At 45.7% G+C, this 19347-nt stretch overlaps 16 non-coding genes across 16 annotated transcripts; 11 read left to right on the top strand and 5 right to left on the bottom strand.

The window, feature by feature from the left end:
* Window positions 1-329: 329 nt before the first annotated feature.
* On the top strand, window positions 330-401 carry TRNAT-UGU (transfer RNA threonine (anticodon UGU)). The gene has a single exon. It is a non-coding gene; the product is annotated as a tRNA-Thr (tRNA).
* Window positions 402-3595: 3194 nt separating this feature from the next.
* TRNAI-UAU (transfer RNA isoleucine (anticodon UAU)) lies at window positions 3596-3690 on the bottom strand. Its single transcript has 2 exons — window positions 3653-3690; window positions 3596-3631 (listed from the first exon to the last, which is right to left on the bottom strand). It is a non-coding gene; the product is annotated as a tRNA-Ile (tRNA).
* A 292-nt stretch (window positions 3691-3982) lies between these two features.
* TRNAS-GCU (transfer RNA serine (anticodon GCU)) lies at window positions 3983-4064 on the top strand. The gene has a single exon. It is a non-coding gene; the product is annotated as a tRNA-Ser (tRNA).
* Window positions 4065-5180: 1116 nt separating this feature from the next.
* On the top strand, window positions 5181-5252 carry TRNAT-UGU (transfer RNA threonine (anticodon UGU)). The gene has a single exon. It is a non-coding gene; the product is annotated as a tRNA-Thr (tRNA).
* A 3197-nt stretch (window positions 5253-8449) lies between these two features.
* TRNAI-UAU (transfer RNA isoleucine (anticodon UAU)) lies at window positions 8450-8544 on the bottom strand. Its single transcript has 2 exons — window positions 8507-8544; window positions 8450-8485 (listed from the first exon to the last, which is right to left on the bottom strand). It is a non-coding gene; the product is annotated as a tRNA-Ile (tRNA).
* Window positions 8545-8836: 292 nt separating this feature from the next.
* TRNAS-GCU (transfer RNA serine (anticodon GCU)) lies at window positions 8837-8918 on the top strand. Its single transcript has one exon. It is a non-coding gene; the product is annotated as a tRNA-Ser (tRNA).
* A 1116-nt stretch (window positions 8919-10034) lies between these two features.
* TRNAT-UGU (transfer RNA threonine (anticodon UGU)) lies at window positions 10035-10106 on the top strand. The gene has a single exon. It is a non-coding gene; the product is annotated as a tRNA-Thr (tRNA).
* A 1169-nt stretch (window positions 10107-11275) lies between these two features.
* Window positions 11276-11370, bottom strand: TRNAI-UAU (transfer RNA isoleucine (anticodon UAU)). The gene is made up of 2 exons: window positions 11333-11370; window positions 11276-11311 (listed from the first exon to the last, which is right to left on the bottom strand). It is a non-coding gene; the product is annotated as a tRNA-Ile (tRNA).
* Window positions 11371-11662: 292 nt separating this feature from the next.
* TRNAS-ACU (transfer RNA serine (anticodon ACU)) lies at window positions 11663-11744 on the top strand. The gene has a single exon. It is a non-coding gene; the product is annotated as a tRNA-Ser (tRNA).
* A 1116-nt stretch (window positions 11745-12860) lies between these two features.
* On the top strand, window positions 12861-12932 carry TRNAT-UGU (transfer RNA threonine (anticodon UGU)). Its single transcript has one exon. It is a non-coding gene; the product is annotated as a tRNA-Thr (tRNA).
* A 1169-nt stretch (window positions 12933-14101) lies between these two features.
* TRNAI-UAU (transfer RNA isoleucine (anticodon UAU)) lies at window positions 14102-14196 on the bottom strand. Its single transcript has 2 exons — window positions 14159-14196; window positions 14102-14137 (listed from the first exon to the last, which is right to left on the bottom strand). It is a non-coding gene; the product is annotated as a tRNA-Ile (tRNA).
* A 292-nt stretch (window positions 14197-14488) lies between these two features.
* Window positions 14489-14570, top strand: TRNAS-GCU (transfer RNA serine (anticodon GCU)). Its single transcript has one exon. It is a non-coding gene; the product is annotated as a tRNA-Ser (tRNA).
* A 1116-nt stretch (window positions 14571-15686) lies between these two features.
* TRNAT-UGU (transfer RNA threonine (anticodon UGU)) lies at window positions 15687-15758 on the top strand. The gene has a single exon. It is a non-coding gene; the product is annotated as a tRNA-Thr (tRNA).
* Window positions 15759-16926: 1168 nt separating this feature from the next.
* TRNAI-UAU (transfer RNA isoleucine (anticodon UAU)) lies at window positions 16927-17021 on the bottom strand. The gene is made up of 2 exons: window positions 16984-17021; window positions 16927-16962 (listed from the first exon to the last, which is right to left on the bottom strand). It is a non-coding gene; the product is annotated as a tRNA-Ile (tRNA).
* A 292-nt stretch (window positions 17022-17313) lies between these two features.
* Window positions 17314-17395, top strand: TRNAS-GCU (transfer RNA serine (anticodon GCU)). Its single transcript has one exon. It is a non-coding gene; the product is annotated as a tRNA-Ser (tRNA).
* Window positions 17396-18510: 1115 nt separating this feature from the next.
* TRNAT-UGU (transfer RNA threonine (anticodon UGU)) lies at window positions 18511-18582 on the top strand. The gene has a single exon. It is a non-coding gene; the product is annotated as a tRNA-Thr (tRNA).
* Window positions 18583-19347: the final 765 nt, after the last annotated feature.

Genomic DNA, 19347 nt, shown 5'->3' on the forward strand with positions numbered 1-19347 from the left:
GTTTCAGCCATCTCAAGTGTATGACTGTTGACATATGTCTGCCCCACAGAGACAGATCACTTCTAATAAGTGAGTTCTCTATCTGTCACTGATTGTGGACATACTAACTAGAGCTATCAGTATGGTCATAAATGTGAATACTCTTATGTTCTCAAATCAAAATGGAGTTTTTCCTACTTGCAAGAAAAGTGTCTTAAGCATGCTCTTCAATTTGTGCACGCATGTAGACATTCAAATGCAACTGCATTTCCATACAGAGTCTCAAAATCATAGATATCTTCATACCGCAGTAAGAATACATGAAGCGATTTACATACTGCAGGCAGGCTGGCCTTGTAGCTCAGTGGCAGAGCACTGGTCTTGTAAACCAGGGGTCATGAGTTCAAGCCTCATCAGGGCCTTTTTATATGTGAGTTTCTGTATGTTGTTTCCAAGTCATTCTTTCTAGGAGTCACACCTTGTCTTAAGTTTGCTTATTGACAAGCTTCCCTTTCCTGCTTTCATCGTATCAAGAAGACTTCATGAAAACCATTGAACCATAAACTATCGCCTCACCCCTTCCGATCGCCTGACGAACGCCTGACAAACGCCATTCTCACCCCGCCGGGCAAGCCCTGCCGGGCAAAGCCAAATAAGCCATGCATATTTGAAGTTCCTTTGAAAGTCAGAGCGAGGACTATGACCTCTGTTCAGACTGAGTCTGCATCCACAGAAAGCAGACCCTCTAGGATATCGCGATTTCGCGATTTGCCGCAAAATTGGCACTTTAGTAAAAATGCCGCGATTTTTACAAAAGTGCCCGCGAAATCGGCACTTTTCGTAGAAATCGCGGCATTTTTACCAAAGCCGCTATATCCTGGGGGGGTCTGACTTACTTTGTTTATTGGGGCGGGCGGGAAGGACACAGAAGCACGAAAGAATAACATTCCGGGCTTGCTTAATGGGGCATTAGCAGCTCACTCAGCTCACAATCGATAGAAGCGCACAGACCGACCCGGGGCCTCCAGGTGGACAGAGGCTGGGGGCATCTATCTTCCGGAGGGGGCGGGGCAGAGAGCAAGAGGTGTCTGCTGGAGGGGGGCGGCGTGCTTTGCAGTGTGTGTGTGTGTGCCCTGTGTACAGACTGCGCTCTGTGATGTGGGGTGCGTATGGACACCGCTGCAGGGCGGGCCGGGGGCTGCAGGTGGCCAGAGGCTGGGGGGCATTTATCTTCCAGAGGGCGGGGGGGAGGAGTAGAGACAAGGTGGGGGTGTCTGCTGGAGAGGAGCGGCGTGCCTTGCAGTGTGTGTGTGTCTGCCCTGTGTACAGACTGCGCTGCCTGTGATGTGGGGTGAGCGTGAACACCGCTGCAGGGCGGGCCGGGGGGCTCGAAGTGGACACCCGACCCCCCACCCTGAAGACAAGCCTCAGTGTAATCCCGAGATTCCTCTCGGTAATGAGCTCTGGAGCCGGGGGGTCTCGGGAGGGAAATGAAACAAACACGAGGATTGTGATGGGATTGGATTCCCAGCAGGAAGCAGGGGCTCGCACCTCCACCGCCCCCCATACGGCAGAGAACCCACAGCACTGAACTCCTCTTGCTTCACAGATAAAATTGGCAGTAAACCTAGGTCTGAAATGCAAAGGCAGGTAATGAGCTTCAAAAGGAAATACGCTCATTATGGATAAACGATAATTAGAGTCAAATGTTCAAGTGTCCTAAACGATAAAGCCATGCTACAATTTCTACCGGCCCCTTGAAGATATCCTCAAGACAGTCTTGATACTATCAACAAATCACGTTGCAACGTCAGCAACTACAGAGCAGCACATCGGAATAAGTGCTACTTTCAAATTGCACATTATCTAGCATCGAAAAGTGTGTCACTTTCACTTAAAAGCCTGAGTAATCACCGATGTGAGTAGCAATGGAAGACAGCCTATTGCAGCCTGTGCCTACTTTTGCCCTATCCAGTAGCAGTGGAGCGCAAAGGTAAAGAGGGGGAGCAAGAATGAAAACTGAGGGTATGGGGCAGGTGAGACGAGAAAGAAGGGGTGAAAGAGAGGGGGAGTGAGCAAAGAAGTCACAGGTGGGATAGAAGTAAAGGGTAGTAGGGGGTGAGAGAAACTGGGCGAATGAAAGTGAAAGGTGGAGAAAAGTAGAGAGGAGTGAGCAGGAGAGAAAGAGGGAGGGTGAATGCGCGAGAAATAGGGCGAGAGAGGAAGGGGAAGAAAGACAGTGTCTGGTAGAACGAAAGTATGAGATTTAGAGAGAGAAGAGCGGGCTAGGAAGGGAGAGAGGGCGACAAGAGAGAACTAGAGAGGCAGGTTGCTAGAGAGATACGAAGATGGAAAGAGAGAGGGACGGGGGAGAAGAGACTGGGCTGATGAGAGAGATATCGATAAGGAGAGAAAGATGTGTGTGTATGCGTGAGAGAGAGGATGAGTGAATGAGGCACAGAAAGGAGGGGGCATGAGAAACAGAAAGCTGAATGGGACAGTGGAAAGAGTGAATTAGGAAGGAAGATAGAGGAGCTAAAAGCGGCAAAACACAACTAAGAGAGGGAGAATTGGGAGGCAGAAAGAGCGTTAGGAAGGGCGGGTGACGGATGAGGTCACTGGAGGCCGCTTTATGAAGGTCCAGGGCCAAATGAAATGCCGCAAAATTGCCGCTAAATTTCCATATTTGTGCCGCTAAATTTCCATTTTTGTGCCGCTAAATTTGCTAATCCATGCCGCTATATCCTGGGGGGTCTGAGAAAGGATGAAATAAGGATCTAGAAATTTCACCAAGGAGATGTGAACTTCATCCCCCTTAAAATACTTTTCCTCCCAGATGCCCCGGCTCTTAGTCAAATGAGGTTAATCTTCAAAACCCCACCCCCACTAACCATAAATATCCGACTCTCCTGCTGTCCATTCAAATGATACAAGGTATCTTGTACATAGAGAGAATGTGAGAAAAAGCAAATCGCTTCATAGATTTGGTGACCTTGGATGGGTGGGCTGGATAAAGAAGTGAACCTGATTTCGGGAAAAGGAGTATCGTGATGGGGATGAGGAAAAGAGAACATGGACCACATTCACAAGTTAGAGAAATAAATATATTAGGTTGAATGGTTTTAAAAAGTTAACTTTGAGCATGAATTGTTTTTTTAAACTGCAAAGAATAAAAAAAATCAATGTGGGATTGGAGGCACAATCTGAGCAGAAAGCACCATAAGCTGCTATGGTGCAACTCTTATGTTGACTAGAAACATTAATATGATGACGCTCTTCTTTTGATATGTCTTTCAGTTAAATTTTATTGTAAGTAGCTGATACAGCACTGTTTGCAGCTCCTCAGTATATGGTTATCCCGTGACAACAATGTTTTCATCATATTTATTATTCTACAAATGTATTTTTAAATGCACTGATGTGGTGTTTGCATGCTATGCAAGACGGCACATCATGGAATGTTTATAAGGAGCATCGAATAGGATTGTGATATTTGCACCTGGAAGAGTCGGACACGCAGATCCTGAAAAGAAGTAAAAACTCTCTAGCAAGGGCCGTCTTTCCCCTGAGTTTAATCTTTACTTTTAGTGAAATGGTTTATGAAAAACCAGTAAGCTGCTCCAGGTGAGGCTCGAACTCACAACCTCGGCATGCCTCAATGCAAGTACTGCTGTATAAGTACCGCGCGCTAACCGATTGCGCCACTGGAGCTCACTGTTCTCATACCTCCCCAGTTGAGCCATCTAGAGCTGACCAAGTAGATACTGGCACTGCTCCCTTATTCACTGTGCAAGATCGACTCACATGCTAGCATGTTATCATGACTATTAAAAACTACAGTCCTAATGGAACAGATTTGATAATTCTGCTATATCATGTGCTCTGTCTATTGAACACCACATATATTTGCCAGTTCTGACACAGTCTAGGAGAAACTTATGATTATTTGTAATTAGCACATCGTAAGAATTTCCTAAAAAATGAAACATAGTCACCTAAGGCAGACGAGGTGGCCGAGTGGTTAAGGCGATGGACTGCTAATCCATTGTGCTCTGCACGCGTGGGTTCGAATCCCACCTTCGTCGGAACGCCATCAGACACTCTTTTGAAGGTGGGCATGTCTCGTAGTACAATTACACTCTCTTTCAAGACACAGCCATAATCCACTAGAAGGGCCCAACTGACTATTCCATTTTGGCAATTATGTCAAATTAAGGGAAGTGTTTTGTGCTTAATTGAAATTAGATCTTTCATGAAGTGTCCAGAGGATTGCCTTTCCCTCACTCCTGGCCTTCTAACTAACCCTGGTCGTAGTGGGCGTAGTGGGGCTCCGCGGAGCTACGCGGAGTGGGCGAGAAGCTACGCCCACTCCCGCACTCCGCGTAGCCCCACTACGCACCTCCCTCCCGCTCTCCCCTACATACATTATTTAAGCAACTACCCTTAATAAAACAGTTTTAAAGCACTTACCGTGTCCGGGGCTCGTCCGGGGCTCCCTCTTGGAATAGCGTCGTCCTGGATACCAATGCCCATGCGCGGGAGGCCGCGCATGCGCATTGGTATCCAGGAAGGGACGCTATTCCAAGAGGGAGCCCCGGAAGAGCCCCGGACATGGTAAGTGCTTTAAAAATTGTTTTATTAAGGTTAGTTGCTTAAATAATGTATGTAGGGGAGGGCGGGAGGGAGGTGGGTGGCGGCCGAATCGGCTACGCACACGGAGTGGGCGTAGTGTTGCCGGCTACGCTGTCTACGCAAAATGCGTAGAAGGCAACACTACGCCTACTCCGTGGGCGTAGCCGATTCGGACGCCCAGGGTTACTTCTAACCAGTTTGGATAGATAGACTGATAAGAAAGCAGCTCTTACTCCTAAAGTTTCAGCCATCTCAAGTGTATGACTGTTGACATATGTCTGCCCCACAGAGACAGATCACTTCTAATAAGTGAGTTCTCTATCTGTCACTGATTGTGGACATACTAACTAGAGCTATCAGTATGGTCATAAATGTGAATACTCTTATGTTCTCAAATCAAAATGGAGTTTTTCCTACTTGCAAGAAAAGTGTCTTAAGCATGCTCTTCAATTTGTGCACGCATGTAGACATTCAAATGCAACTGCATTTCCATACAGAGTCTCAAAATCATAGATATCTTCATACCGCAGTAAGAATACATGAAGCGATTTACATACTGCAGGCAGGCTGGCCTTGTAGCTCAGTGGCAGAGCACTGGTCTTGTAAACCAGGGGTCATGAGTTCAAGCCTCATCAGGGCCTTTTTATATGTGAGTTTCTGTATGTTGTTTCCAAGTCATTCTTTCTAGGAGTCACACCTTGTCTTAAGTTTGCTTATTGACAAGCTTCCCTTTCCTGCTTTCATCGTATCAAGAAGACTTCATGAAAACCATTGAACCATAAACTATCGCCTCACCCCTTCCGATCGCCTGACGAACGCCTGACAAACGCCATTCTCACCCCGCCGGGCAAGCCCTGCCGGGCAAAGCCAAATAAGCCATGCATATTTGAAGTTCCTTTGAAAGTCAGAGCGAGGACTATGACCTCTGTTCAGACTGAGTCTGCATCCACAGAAAGCAGACCCTCCAGGATATCGCGATTTCGCGATTTGCCGCAAAATTGGCACTTTAGTAAAAATGCCGCGATTTTTACAAAAGTGCCCGCGAAATCGGCACTTTTCGTAGAAATCGCGGCATTTTTACCAAAGCCGCTATATCCTGGGGGGGTCTGACTTACTTTGTTTATTGGGGCGGGCGGGAAGGACACAGAAGCACGAAAGAATAACATTCCGGGCTTGCTTAATGGGGCATTAGCAGCTCACTCAGCTCACAATCGATAGAAGCGCACAGACCGACCCGGGGCCTCCAGGTGGACAGAGGCTGGGGGCATCTATCTTCCGGAGGGGGCGGGGCAGAGAGCAAGAGGTGTCTGCTGGAGGGGGGCGGCGTGCTTTGCAGTGTGTGTGTGTGTGCCCTGTGTACAGACTGCGCTCTGTGATGTGGGGTGCGTATGGACACCGCTGCAGGGCGGGCCGGGGGCTGCAGGTGGCCAGAGGCTGGGGGGCATTTATCTTCCAGAGGGCGGGGGGGGGAGGAGTAGAGACAAGGTGGGGGTGTCTGCTGGAGAGGAGCGGCGTGCCTTGCAGTGTGTGTGTGTCTGCCCTGTGTACAGACTGCGCTGCCTGTGATGTGGGGTGAGCGTGAACACCGCTGCAGGGCGGGCCGGGGGGCTCGAAGTGGACACCCGACCCCCCACCCTGAAGACAAGCCTCAGTGTAATCCCGAGATTCCTCTCGGTAATGAGCTCTGGAGCCGGGGGGTCTCGGGAGGGAAATGAAACAAACACGAGGATTGTGATGGGATTGGATTCCCAGCAGGAAGCAGGGGCTCGCACCTCCACCGCCCCCCATACGGCAGAGAACCCACAGCACTGAACTCCTCTTGCTTCACAGATAAAATTGGCAGTAAACCTAGGTCTGAAATGCAAAGGCAGGTAATGAGCTTCAAAAGGAAATACGCTCATTATGGATAAACGATAATTAGAGTCAAATGTTCAAGTGTCCTAAACGATAAAGCCATGCTACAATTTCTACCGGCCCCTTGAAGATATCCTCAAGACAGTCTTGATACTATCAACAAATCACGTTGCAACGTCAGCAACTACAGAGCAGCACATCGGAATAAGTGCTACTTTCAAATTGCACATTATCTAGCATCGAAAAGTGTGTCACTTTCACTTAAAAGCCTGAGTAATCACCGATGTGAGTAGCAATGGAAGACAGCCTATTGCAGCCTGTGCCTACTTTTGCCCTATCCAGTAGCAGTGGAGCGCAAAGGTAAAGAGGGGGAGCAAGAATGAAAACTGAGGGTATGGGGCAGGTGAGACGAGAAAGAAGGGGTGAAAGAGAGGGGGAGTGAGCAAAGAAGTCACAGGTGGGATAGAAGTAAAGGGTAGTAGGGGGTGAGAGAAACTGGGCGAATGAAAGTGAAAGGTGGAGAAAAGTAGAGAGGAGTGAGCAGGAGAGAAAGAGGGAGGGTGAATGCGCGAGAAATAGGGCGAGAGAGGAAGGGGAAGAAAGACAGTGTCTGGTAGAACGAAAGTATGAGAGTTAGAGAGAGAAGAGCGGGCTAGGAAGGGAGAGAGGGCGACAAGAGAGAACTAGAGAGGCAGGTTGCTAGAGAGATACGAAGATGGAAAGAGAGAGGGACGGGGGGAGAAGAGACTGGGCTGATGAGAGAGATATCGATAAGGAGAGAAAGATGTGTGTGTATGCGTGAGAGAGAGGATGAGTGAATGAGGCACAGAAAGGAGGGGGCATGAGAAACAGAAAGCTGAATGGGACAGTGGAAAGAGTGAATTAGGAAGGAAGATAGAGGAGCTAAAAGCGGCAAAACACAACTAAGAGAGGGAGAATTGGGAGGCAGAAAGAGCGTTAGGAAGGGCGGGTGACGGATGAGGTCACTGGAGGCCGCTTTATGAAGGTCCAGGGCCAAATGAAATGCCGCAAAATTGCCGCTAAATTTCCATATTTGTGCCGCTAAATTTCCATTTTTGTGCCGCTAAATTTGCTAATCCATGCCGCTATATCCTGGGGGGTCTGAGAAAGGATGAAATAAGGATCTAGAAATTTCACCAAGGAGATGTGAACTTCATCCCCCTTAAAATACTTTTCCTCCCAGATGCCCGGCTCTTAGTCAAATGAGGTTAATCTTCAAAACCCCACCCCCACTAACCATAAATATCCGACTCTCCTGCTGTCCATTCAAATGATACAAGGTATCTTGTACATAGAGAGAATGTGAGAAAAAGCAAATCGCTTCATAGATTTGGTGACCTTGGATGGGTGGGCTGGATAAAGAAGTGAACCTGATTTCGGGAAAAGGAGTATCGTGATGGGGATGAGGAAAAGAGAACATGGACCACATTCACAAGTTAGAGAAATAAATATATTAGGTTGAATGGTTTTAAAAAGTTAACTTTGAGCATGAATTGTTTTTTTAAACTGCAAAGAATAAAAAAAAATCAATGTGGGATTGGAGGCACAATCTGAGCAGAAAGCACCATAAGCTGCTATGGTGCAACTCTTATGTTGACTAGAAACATTAATATGATGACGCTCTTCTTTTGATATGTCTTTCAGTTAAATTTTATTGTAAGTAGCTGATACAGCACTGTTTGCAGCTCCTCAGTATATGGTTATCCCGTGACAACAATGTTTTCATTATATTTATTATTCTACAAATGTATTTTTAAATGCACTGATGTGGTGTTTGCATGCTATGCAAGACGGCACATCATGGAATGTTTATAAGGAGCATCGAATAGGATTGTGATATTTGCACCTGGAAGAGTCGGACACGCAGATCCTGAAAAGAAGTAAAAACTCTCTAGCAAGGGCCGTCTTTCCCCTGAGTTTAATCTTTACTTTTAGTGAAATGGTTTATGAAAAACCAGTAAGCTGCTCCAGGTGAGGCTCGAACTCACAACCTCGGCATGCCTCAATGCAAGTACTGCTGTATAAGTACCGCGCGCTAACCGATTGCACCACTGGAGCTCACTGTTCTCATACCTTCCCAGTTGAGCCATCTAGAGCTGACCAAGTAGATACTGGCACTGCTCCCTTATTCACTGTGCAAGATCGACTCACATGCTAGCATGTTATCATGACTATTAAAAACTACAGTCCTAATGGAACAGATTTGATAATTCTGCTATATCATGTGCTCTGTCTATTGAACACCACATATATTTGCCAGTTCTGACACAGTCTAGGAGAAACTTATGATTATTTGTAATTAGCACATCGTAAGAATTTCCTAAAAAATGAAACATAGTCACCTAAGGCAGACGAGGTGGCCGAGTGGTTAAGGCGATGGACTGCTAATCCATTGTGCTCTGCATGCGTGGGTTCGAATCCCACCTTCGTCGGAACGCCATCAGACACTCTTTTGAAGGTGGGCATGTCTCGTAGTACAATTACACTCTCTTTCAAGACACAGCCATAATCCACTAGAAGGGCCCAACTGACTATTCCATTTTGGCAATTATGTCAAATTAAGGGAAGTGTTTTGTGCTTAATTGAAATTAGATCTTTCATGAAGTGTCCAGAGGATTGCCTTTCCCTCACTCCTGGCCTTCTAACTAACCCTGGTCGTAGTGGGCGTAGTGGAGCTCCGCGGAGCTACGCGGAGTGGGCGAGAAGCTACGCCCACTCCCGCACTCCGCGTAGCCCCACTACGCACCTCCCTCCCGCTCTCCCCTACATACATTATTTAAGCAACTACCCTTAATAAAACAATTTTAAAGCACTTACCGTGTCCGGGGCTCGTCCGGGGCTCCCTCTTGGAATAGCGTCGTCCTGGATACCAATGCCCATGCGCGGGAGGCCGCGCATGCGCATTGGTATCCAGGAAGGGACGCTATTCCAAGAGGGAGCCCCGGAAGAGCCCCGGACATGGTAAGTGCTTTAAAAATTGTTTTATTAAGGTTAGTTGCTTAAATAATGTATGTAGGGGAGGGCGGGAGGGAGGCGGGTGGCGGCCGAATCGGCTACGCACACGGAGTGGGCGTAGTGTTGCCGGCTACGCTGTCTACGCAAAATGCGTAGAAGGCAACACTACGCCTACTCCGTGGGCGTAGCCGATTCGGACGCCCAGGGTTACTTCTAACCAGTTTGGATAGATAGACTGATAAGAAAGCAGCTCTTACTCCTAAAGTTTCAGCCATCTCAAGTGTATGACTGTTGACATATGTCTGCCCCACAGAGACAGATCACTTCTAATAAGTGAGTTCTCTATCTGTCACTGATTGTGGACATACTAACTAGAGCTATCAGTATGGTCATAAATGTGAATACTCTTATGTTCTCAAATCAAAATGGAGTTTTTCCTACTTCCAAGAAAAGTGTCTTAAGCATGCTCTTCAATTTGTGCACGCATCTAGACATTCAAATGCAACTGCATTTCCATACAGAGTCTCAAAATCATAGATATCTTCATACCGCAGTAAGAATACATGAAGCGATTTACATACTGCAGGCAGGCTGGCCTTGTAGCTCAGTGGCAGAGCACTGGTCTTGTAAACCAGCGGTCATGAGTTCAAGCCTCATCAGGGCCTTTTTATATGTGAGTTTCTGTATGTTGTTTCCAAGTCATTCTTTCTAGGAGTCACACCTTGTCTTCAGTTTGCTTATTGACAAGCTTCCCTTTCCTGCTTTCATCGTATCAAGAAGACTTCATGAAAACCATTGAACCATAAACTATCGCCTCACCCCTTCCGATCGCCTCACGAACGCCTGACAAACGCCATTCTCACCCCGCCGGGCAAGCCCTGCCGGGCAAAGCCAAATAAGCCATGCATATTTGAAGTTCCTTTGAAAGTCAGAGCGAGGACTATGACCTCTGTTCCGACTGAGTCTGCATCCACAGAAAGGATGAAATAAGGATCTAGAAATTTCACCAAGGAGATGTGAACTTCATCCCCCTTAAAATACTTTTCCTCCCAGATGCCCCGGCTCTTAGTCAAATGAGGTTAATCTTCAAAACCCCACCCCCACTAACCATAAATATCCGACTCTCCTGCTGTCCATTCAAATGATACAAGGTATCTTGTACATAGAGAGAATGTGAGAAAAAGCAGAATCGCTTCATAGATTTGGTGACCTTGGATGGGTGGGCTGGATAAAGAAGTGAACCTGATTTCGGGAAAAGGAGTATCGTGATGGGGATGAGGAAAAGAGAACATGGACCACATTCACAAGTTAGAGAAATAAATATATTAGGTTGAATGGTTTTAAAAAGTTAACTTTGAGCATGAATTGTTTTTTTAAACTGCAAAGAATAAAAAAAATCAATGTGGGATTGGAGGCACAATCTGAGCAGAAAGCACCATAAGCTGCTATGGTGCAACTCTTATGTTGACTAGAAACATTAATATGATGACGCTCTTCTTTTGATATGTCTTTCAGTTAAATTTTATTGTAAGTAGCTGATACAGCACTGTTTGCAGCTCCTCAGTATATGGTTATCCCGTGACAACAATGTTTTCATCATATTTATTATTCTACAAATGTATTTTTAAATGCACTGATGTGGTGTTTGCATGCTATGCAAGACGGCACATCATGGAATGTTTATAAGGAGCATCGAATAGGATTGTGATATTTGCACCTGGAAGAGTCGGACACGCAGATCCTGAAAAGAAGTAAAAACTCTCTAGCAAGGGCCGTCTTTCCCCTGAGTTTAATCTTTACTTTTAGTGAAATGGTTTATGAAAAACCAGTAAGCTGCTCCAGGTGAGGCTCGAACTCTCAACCTCGGCATGCCTCAATGCAAGTACTGCTGTATAAGTACCGCGCGCTAACCGATTGCGCCACTGGAGCTCACTGTTCTCATACCTCCCCAGTTGAGCCATCTAGAGCTGAACAAGTAGATACTGGCACTGCTCCCTTATTCACTGTGCAAGATCGACTCACATGCTAGCATGTCATCATGACTATTAAAAACTACAGTCCTAATGGAACAGATTTGATAATTCTGCTATATCATGTGCTCTGTCTATTGAACACCACATATATTTGCCAGTTCTGACACAGTCTAGGAGAAACTTATGATTATTTGTAATTAGCACATCGTAAGAATTTCCTAAAAAATGAAACATAGTCACCTAAGGCAGACGAGGTGGCCGAGTGGTTAAGGCGATGGACTACTAATCCATTGTGCTCTGCACGCGTGGGTTCGAATCCCACCTTCGTCAGAACGCCATCAGACACTCTTTTGAAGGTGGGCATGTCTCGTAGTACAATTACACTCTCTTTCAAGACACAGCCATAATCCACTAGAAGGGCCCAACTGACTATTCCATTTTGGCAATTATGTCAAATTAAGGGAAGTGTTTTGTGCTTAATTGAAATTAGATCTTTCATGAAGTGTCCAGAGGATTGCCTTTCCCTCACTCCTGGCCTTCTAACTAACCCTGGTCGTAGTGGGCGTAGTGGGGCTCCGCGGAGCTACGCGGAGTGGGCGAGAAGCTACGCCCACTCCCGCACTCCGCGTAGCCCCACTACGCACCTCCCTCCCGCTCTCCCCTACATACATTATTTAAGCAACTACCCTTAATAAAACAATTTTAAAGCACTTACCGTGTCCGGGGCTCGTCCGGGGCTCCCTCTTGGAATAGCGTCGTCCTGGATACCAATGCCCATGCGCGGGAGGCCGCGCATGCGCATTGGTATCCAGGAAGGGACGCTATTCCAAGAGGGAGCCCCGGAAGAGCCCCGGACATGGTAAGTGCTTTAAAAATTGTTTTATTAAGGTTAGTTGCTTAAATAATGTATGTAGGGGAGGGCGGGAGGGAGGTGGGTGGCGGACGAATCGGCTACGCACACGGAGTGGGCGTAGTGTTGCCGGCTACGCTGTCTACGCAAAATGCGTAGAAGGCAACACTACGCCTACTCCGTGGGCGTAGCCGATTCGGACGCCCAGGGTTACTTCTAACCAGTTTGGATAGATAGACTGATAAGAAAGCAGCTCTTACTCCTAAAGTTTCAGCCATCTCAAGTGTATGACTGTTGACATATGTCTGCCCCACAGAGACAGATCACTTCTAATAAGTGAGTTCTCTATCTGTCACTGATTGTGGACATAATAACTAGAGCTATCAGTATGGTCATAAATGTGAATACTCTTATGTTCTCAAATCAAAATGGAGTTTTTCCTACTTCCAAGAAAAGTGTCTTAAGCATGCTCTTCAATTTGTGCACGCATGTAGACATTCCAATGCAACTGCATTTCCATACAGAGTCTCAAAATCATAGATATCTTCATACCGCAGTAAGAATACATGAAGCGATTTACATACTGCAGGCAGGCTGTCCTTGTAGCTCAGTGGCAGAGCACTGGTCTTGTAAACCAGGGGTCATGAGTTCAAGCCTCATCAGGGCCTTTTTATATGTGAGTTTCTGTATGTTGTTTCCAAGTCATTCTTTCTAGGAGTCACACCTTGTCTTAAGTTTGCTTATTGACAAGCTTCCCTTTCCTGCTTTCATCGTATCAAGAAGACTTCATGAAAACCATTGAACCATAAACTATCGCCTCACACCTTCCGATCGCCTGACGAATGCTTGACAAACGCCATTCTCACCCCGCCGGGCAAGCCCTGCCGGGCAAAGCCAAATAAGCCATGCATATTTGAAGTTCCTTTGAAAGTCAGAGCGAGGACTATGACCTCTGTTCCGACTGAGTCTGCATCCACAGAAAGGATGAAATAAGGATCTAGAAATTTCACCAAGGAGATGTGAACTTCATCCCCCTTAAAATACTTTTCCTCCCAGATGCCCTGGCTCTTAGTCAAATGAGGTTAATCTTCAAAACCCCACCCCCACTAACCATAAATATCCGACTCTCCTGCTGTCCATTCAAATGATACAAGGTATCTTGTACATAGAGAGAATGTGAGAAAAAGCAGAATCGCTTCATAGATTTGGTGACCTTGGATGGGTGGGCTGGATAAAGAAGTGAACCTGATTTTGGGAAAAGGAGTATCGTGATGGGGATGAGGAAAAGAGAACATGGACCACATTCACAAGTTAGAGAAATAAATATATTAGGTTGAATGGTTTTAAAAAGTTAACTTTGAGCATGAATTGTTTTTTTAAACTGCAAAGAATAAAAAAAATCAATGTGGGAATGGAGGCACAATCTGAGCAGAAAGCACCATAAGCTGCTATGGTGCAACTCTTATGTTGACTAGAAACATTAATATGATGACGCTCTTCTTTTGATATGTCTTTCAGTTAAATTTTATTGTAAGTAGCTGATACAGCACTGTTTGCAGCTCCTCAGTATATGGTTATCCCGTGACAACAATGTTTTCATCATATTTATTATTCTACAAATGTATTTTTAAATGCACTGATGTGGTGTTTGCATGCTATGCAAGACGGCACATCATGGAATGTTTATAAGGAGCATCGAATAGGATTGTGATATTTGCACCTGGAAGAGTCGGACACGCAGATCCTGAAAAGAAGTAAAAACTCTCTAGCAAGGGCCGTCTTTCCCCTGAGTTTAATCTTTACTTTTAGTGAAATGGTTTATGAAAAACCAGTAAGCTGCTCCAGGTGAGGCTCAAACTCACAACCTCGGCATGCCTCAATGCAAGTACTGCTGTATAAGTACCGCGCGCTAACCGATTGCGCCACTGGAGGTCACTGTTCTCATATCTCCCCAGTTGAGCCATCTAGAGCTGACCAAGTAGATACTGGCACTGCTCCCTTATTCACTGTGCAAGATCGACTCACATGCTAGCATGTTATCATGACTATTAAAAACTACAGTCCTAATGGAACAGATTTGATAATTCTGCTATATCATGTGCTCTGTCTATTGAACACCACATATATTTGCCAGTTCTGACACAGTCTAGGAGAAACTTATGATTATTTGTAATTAGCACATCGTAAGAATTTCCTAAAAAATGAAACATAGTCACCTAAGGCAGACGAGGTGGCCGAGTGGTTAAGGCGATGGACTGCTAATCCATTGTGCTCTGCACGCGTGGGTTTGAATCCCACCTTCGTCGGAACGCCATCAGACACTCTTTTGAAGGTGGGCATGTCTCGTAGTACAATTACACTCTCTTTCAAGACACAGCCATAATCCACTAGAAGGGCCCAACTGACTATTCCATTTTGGCAATTATGTCAAATTAAGGGAAGTGTTTTGTGCTTAATTGAAATTAGATCTTTTATGAAGTGTCCAGAGGATTGCCTTTCCCTCACTCCTGGCCTTCTAACTAACCCTGGTCGTAGTGGGCGTAGTGGGGCTCCGCGGAGCTACGCGGAGTGGGCGAGAAGCTATGCCCACTCCCGCACTCCGCGTAGCCCCACTACGCACCTCCCTCCCGCTCTCCCCTACATACATTATTTAAGCAACTACCCTTCATAAAACAATTTTAAAGCACTTACCGTGTCCGGGGCTCGTCCGGGGCTCCCTCTTGGAATAGCGTCGTCCTGGATACCAATGCGCATGCGCGGGAGGCCGCGCATGCGCATTGGTATCCAGGAAGGGACGCTATTCCAAGAGGGAGCCCCGGAAGAGCCCCGGACATGGTAAGTGCTTTAAAAATTGTTTTATTAAGGTTAGTTGCTTAAATAATGTATGTAGGGGAGGGCGGGAGGGAGGCGGGTGGCGGCCGAATCGGCTACGCACACGGAGTGGGCGTAGTGTTGCCGGCTACGCTGTCTACGCAAAATGCGTAGAAGGCAACACTACGCCTACTCCGTGGGCGTAGCCGATTCGGACGCCCAGGGTTACTTCTAACCAGTTTGGATAGATAGACTGATAAGAAAGCAGCTCTTACTCCTAAAGTTTCAGCCATCTCAAGTGTATGACTGTTGACATATGTCTGCCCCACAGAGACAGATCACTTCTAATAAGTGAGTTCTCTATCTGTCACTGATTGTGGACATACTAACTAGAGCTATCAGTATGGTCATAAATGTGAATACTCTTATGTTCTCAAATCAAAATGGAGTTTTTCCTACTTCCAAGAAAAGTGTCTTAAGCATGCTCTTCAATTTGTGCACGCATGTAGACATTCAAATGCAACTGCATTTCCATACAGAGTCTCAAAATCATAGATATCTTCATACCGCAGTAAGAATACATGAAGCGATTTACATACTGCAGGCAGGCTGGCCTTGTAGCTCAGTGGCAGAGCACTGGTCTTGTAAACCAGGGGTCATGAGTTCAAGCCTCATCAGGGCCTTTTTATATGTGAGTTTCTGTATGTTGTTTCCAAGTCATTCTTTCTAGGAGTCACACCTTGTCTTAAGTTTGCTTATTGACAAGCTTCCCTTTCCTGCTTTCATCGTATCAAGAAGACTTCATGAAAACCATTGAACCATAAACTATGGCCTCACCCCTTTCGATCGCCTGACGAATGCCTGACAAACGCCATTCTCACCCCGCCGGGCAAGCCCTGCCGGGCAAAGCCAAATAAGCCATGCATATTTGAAGTTCCTTTGAAAGTCAGAGCGAGGACTATGACCTCTGTTCCGACTGAGTCTGCATCCACAGAAAGGATGAAATAAGGATCTAGAAATTTCACCAAGGAGATGTGAACTTCATCCCCCTTAAAATACTTTTCCTCCCAGATGCCCCGGCTCTTAGTCAAATGAGGTTAATCTTCAAAACCCCACCCCCACTAACCATAAATATCCGACTCTCCTGCTGTCCATTCAAATGATACAAGGTATCTTGTACATAGAGAGAATGTGAGAAAAAGCAAATCGCTTCATAGATTTGGTGACCTTGGATGGGTGGGCTGGATAAAGAAGTGAACCTGATTTCGGGAAAAGGAGTATCGTGATGGGGATGAGGAAAAGAGAACATGGACCACATTCACAAGTTAGAGAAATAAATATATTAGGTTGAATGGTTTTAAAAAGTTAACTTTGAGCATGAATTGTTTTTTTAAACTGCAAAGAATAAAAAAAATCAATGTGGGATTGGAGGCACAATCTGAGCAGAAAGCACCATAAGCTGCTATGGTGCAACTCTTATGTTGACTAGAAACATTAATATGATGACGCTCTTCTTTTGATATGTCTTTCAGTTAAATTTTATTGTAAGTAGCTGATACAGCACTGTTTGCAGCTCCTCAGTATATGGTTATCCCGTGACAACAATGTTTTCATCATATTTATTATTCTACAAATGTATTTTTAAATGCACTGATGTGGTGTTTGCATGCTATGCAAGACGGCACATCATGGAATGTTTATAAGGAGCATCGAATAGGATTGTGATATTTGCACCTGGAAGAGTCGGACACGCAGATCCTGAAAAGAAGTAAAAACTCTCTAGCAAGGGCCGTCTTTCCCCTGAGTTTAATCTTTACTTTTAGTGAAATGGTTTATGAAAAACCAGTAAGCTGCTCCAGGTGAGGCTCGAACTCACAACCTCGGCATGCCTCAATGCAAGTACTGCTGTATAAGTACCGCGCGCTAACCGATTGCGCCACTGGAGCTCACTGTTCTCATACCTCCCCAGTTGAGCAATCTAGAGCTGACCAAGTAGATACTGGCACTGCTCCCTTATTCACTGTGCAAGATCGACTCACATGCTAGCATGTTATCATGACTATTAAAAACTACAGTCCTAATGGAACAGATTTGATAATTCTGCTATATCATGTGCTCTGTCTATTGAACACCACATATATTTGCCAGTTCTGACACAGTCTAGGAGAAACTTATGATTATTTGTAATTAGCACATCGTAAGAATTTCCTAAAAAATGAAACATAGTCACCTAAGGCAGACGAGGTGGCCGAGTGGTTAAGGCGATGGACTGCTAATCCATTGTGCTCTGCACGCGTGGGTTTGAATCCCACCTTCGTCGGAACGCCATCAGACACTCTTTTGAAGGTGGGCATGTCTCGTAGTACAATTACACTCTCTTTCAAGACACAGCCATAATCCACTAGAAGGGCCCAACTGACTATTCCATTTTGGCAATTATGTCAAATTAAGGGAAGTGTTTTGTGCTTAATTGAAATTAGATCTTTCATGAAGTGTCCAGAGGATTGCCTTTCCCTCACTCCTGGCCTTCTAACTAACCCTGGTCGTAGTGGGCGTAGTGGGGCTCCGCGGAGCTACGCGGAGTGGGCGAGAAGCTATGCCCACTCCCGCACTCCGCGTAGCCCCACTACGCACCTCCCTCCCGCTCTCCCCTACAAACATTATTTAAGCAACTACCCTTCATAAAACAATTTTAAAGCACTTACCGTGTCCGGGGCTCGTCCGGGGCTCCCTCTTGGAATAGCGTCGTCCTGGATACCAATGCGCATGCGCGGGAGGCCGCGCATGCGCATTGGTATCCAGGAAGGGACGCTATTCCAAGAGGGAGCCCCGGAAGAGCCCCGGACATGGTAAGTGCTTTAAAAATTGTTTTATTAAGGTTAGTTGCTTAAATAATGTATGTAGGGGAGGGCGGGAGGGAGGCGGGTGGCGGCCGAATCGGCTACGCACACGGAGTGGGCGTAGTGTTGCCGGCTACGCTGTCTACGCAAAATGCGTAGAAGGCAACACTACGCCTACTCCGTGGGCGTAGCCGATTCGACGCCCAGGGTTACTTCTAACCAGTTTGGATAGATAGACTGATAAGAAAGCAGCTCTTACTCCTAAAGTTTCAGCCATCTCAAGTGTATGACTGTTGACATATGTCTGCCCCACAGAGACAGATCACTTCTAATAAGTGAGTTCTCTATCTGTCACTGATTGTGGACATACTAACTAGAGCTATCAGTATGGTCATAAATGTGAATACTCTTATGTTCTCAAATCAAAATGGAGTTTTTCCTACTTCCAAGAAAAGTGTCTTAAGCATGCTCTTCAATTTGTGCACGCATGTAGACATTCAAATGCAACTGCATTTCCATACAGAGTCTCAAAATCATAGATATCTTCATACCGCAGTAAGAATACATGAAGCGATTTACATACTGCAGGCAGGCTGGCCTTGTAGCTCAGTGGCAGAGCACTGGTCTTGTAAACCAGGGGTCATGAGTTCAAGCCTCATCAGGGCCTTTTTATATGTGAGTTTCTGTATGTTGTTTCCAAGTCATTCTTTCTAGGAGTCACACCTTGTCTTAAGTTTGCTTATTGACAAGCTTCCCTTTCCTGCTTTCATCGTATCAAGAAGACTTCATGAAAACCATTGAACCATAAACTATGGCCTCACCCCTTTCGATCGCCTGACGAATGCCTGACAAACGCCATTCTCACCCCGCCGGGCAAGCCCTGCCGGGCAAAGCCAAATAAGCCATGCATATTTGAAGTTCCTTTGAAAGTCAGAGCGAGGACTATGACCTCTGTTCCGACTGAGTCTGCATCCACAGAAAGGATGAAATAAGGATCTAGAAATTTCACCAAGGAGATGTGAACTTCATCCCCCTTAAAATACTTTTCCTCCCAGATGCCCCGGCTCTTAGTCAAATGAGGTTAATCTTCAAAACCCCACCCCCACTAACCATAAATATCCGACTCTCCTGCTGTCCATTCAAATGATACAAGGTATCTTGTACATAGAGAGAATGTGAGAAAAAGCAAATCGCTTCATAGATTTGGTGACCTTGGATGGGTGGGCTGGATAAAGAAGTGAACCTGATTTCGGGAAAAGGAGTATCGTGATGGGGATGAGGAAAAGAGAACATGGACCACATTCACAAGTTAGAGAAATAAATATATTAGGTTGAATGGTTTTAAAAAGTTAACTTTGAGCATGAATTGTTTTTTTAAACTGCAAAGAATAAAAAAAATCAATGTGGGATTGGAGGCACAATCTGAGCAGAA

This window comes from Lissotriton helveticus, chromosome 5_1 (genome assembly GCF_964261635.1).
Source record: "Lissotriton helveticus chromosome 5_1, aLisHel1.1, whole genome shotgun sequence".
NCBI classification, from domain to species: Eukaryota; Metazoa; Chordata; class Amphibia; order Caudata; family Salamandridae; genus Lissotriton; species Lissotriton helveticus.